Consider the following 2,500-nt stretch of genomic DNA (forward strand, 5'->3'; position numbering starts at 1 on the left):
GAAGAGTTATATCCAATATGCCATATTCCCGCTGTCCCTATACATGCTCTAAGTAGCTCGCTTGCTACAGCAGCAGCAGCACCACCTCCGCGCGCTTCCCTGGGGGCACTGAACCGCAGGACGCGAGACCCCACGCCCTGTGGCAAACAGGGCTCCTCGCAGAATATATACGGTCCCTACCCCGCACAACGATGACGGTGTGGGGGCCATTGTACGACACCGCTTCCTGCGGTGCCAACGCTGTCGTAGAGTCGATACTCCATCTTTGGTAGAAGGCAACCATTCCGCTGTAAATGAGTACGTCGCTCGTAGTTCAGTCACCTCGCAGCACTGCTCAGTAAACTATGCAGGCCCACATAGATAGATCAAATACGCAAATGCCCCTATACATGCTGAACGTCTGTGCAAACAAAACGAACCACACGTCACCCGCACACTCTATCACCCACACACTCTATCACACACTACTCTCTGCCTGTAACAAACACAGATACAATAATTAAGCACCGGCATGGACCAACGTCCGGTGCATCCTATCCGCCACAGTACACCAACCAGACTATGATAACCAGGCCAGGAGGTCCAATCATAAAACAGAATATCCCACTCGTCCGACAACCACAATTGCTCAGATAAGCCACCAACACCCACACATGTCCTACACAGGGGTGCACCCAACATCACCACACTGCCTCGTCTTACAGCACAAACACACTGGCAGGAATGAAACACACAGGTCTGCCGCAACCACAGACACGGCTCGCCCCCCCCTCTCACTGGCGGAAAGCGCATCCCGACGTGACATAACTCCTTTGACACACTGACGCTGCCTCGGGCATCCACGTCCTACGGTCGATATCAACGAACCTCACCCCCCCCCCCCCCCCCACAACACGCCATCCCATACCACATTGTGTACCGTACCCAAACCTAACGTGTACTGTACTACAACGCAATGTGTACCATAACACAACCCAGTTTGTACCTTAACCTAACCTATGTCACCTTAACCTAACCTATGTCACCTTAACCTAACCTATGTCACCTTAACCTAACCTATGTCACCTTAACCTAACCTATGTCACCTTAACCTAACCTATGTCACCTTAACCTAACCTATGTCACCTTAACCTAACCTATGTCACCTTAACCTAACCTATGTCACCTTAACCTAACCTATGTCACCTTAACCTAACCTATGTCACCTTAACCTAACCTGTGTTGCACCTTAACCTACCTCAATTTGCACCGCAATGTAACTCAATTTGCACCGCAATGTAACTCAATTTGCACCGCAATGTAACTCAATTTGCACCGCAATGTAACTCAATTTGCACCGCAATGTAACTCAATTTGCACCGCAATGTAACGCAATTTGCACCGCAATGTAACGCAATTTGCACCGCAATGTAACGCAATTTGCACCGCAATGTAACGCAATTTGCACCGCAATGTAACGCAATTTGTACCGCAATCTACCCCCATGTTGTGCCTTAACCTAACCCACGTTGTGCCTTAACCTAACCCACGTTGTGGCTTAACCTAACCCACGTTGTGGCTTAACCTAACCCACGTTGTGGCTTAACCTAACCCACGTTGTGGCTTAACCTAACCCACGTTGTGGCTTAACCTAACCCACGTTGTGGCTTAACCTAACCCACGTTGTGGCTTAACCTAACCCACGTTGTGGCTTAACCTAACCCACGTTGTGGCTTAACCTAACCCACGTTGTGGCTTAACCTAACCCACGTTGTGGCTTAACCTAACCCACGTTGTGGCTTAACCTAACCCACGTTGTGGCTTAACCTAACCCACGTTGTGGCTTAACCTAACCCACGTTGTGGCTTAACCTAACCCACGTTGTGCCTTAACCTAACCCACGTTGTGCCTTAACCTAACCCACGTTGTGCCTTAACCTAACCCACGTTGTGCCTTAACCTAACCCACGTTGTGCCTTAACCTAACCCACGTTGTGGCTTAACCTAACCCACGTTGTGGCTTAACCTAACCCACGTTGTGGCTTAACCTAACCCACGTTGTGGCTTAACCTAACCCACGTTGTGGCTTAACCTAACCCACGTTGTGGCTTAACCTAACCCACGTTGTGGCTTAACCTAACCCACGTTGTGCCTTAACCTAACCCACGTTGTGCCTTAACCTAACCCACGTTGTGCCTTAACCTAACCCACGTTGTGCCTTAACCTAACCCACGTTGTGCCTTAACCTAACCCACGTTGTGCCTTAACCTAACCCACGTTGTGCCTTAACCTAACCCACGTTGTGCCTTAACCTAACCCACGTTGTGCCTTAACCTAACCCACGTTGTGCCTTACCCTGCTCTGTAATTGGCATATGACACGTTACATTAATGTATTGTTGTCCAACCGCAACCGGCTCAGAATGTTGTGTACACAGCTATGTGTCATCTCCCCATAACAGCTGCATTGCAGTGTGGTACGCCATAGAGACGTGTGGGAGTAATGGACGCAGTGGATGGCGA

The sequence above is a fragment of the Schistocerca cancellata genome, unplaced genomic scaffold (assembly GCF_023864275.1).
Source record: "Schistocerca cancellata isolate TAMUIC-IGC-003103 unplaced genomic scaffold, iqSchCanc2.1 HiC_scaffold_834, whole genome shotgun sequence".
NCBI classification, from domain to species: Eukaryota; Metazoa; Arthropoda; class Insecta; order Orthoptera; family Acrididae; genus Schistocerca; species Schistocerca cancellata.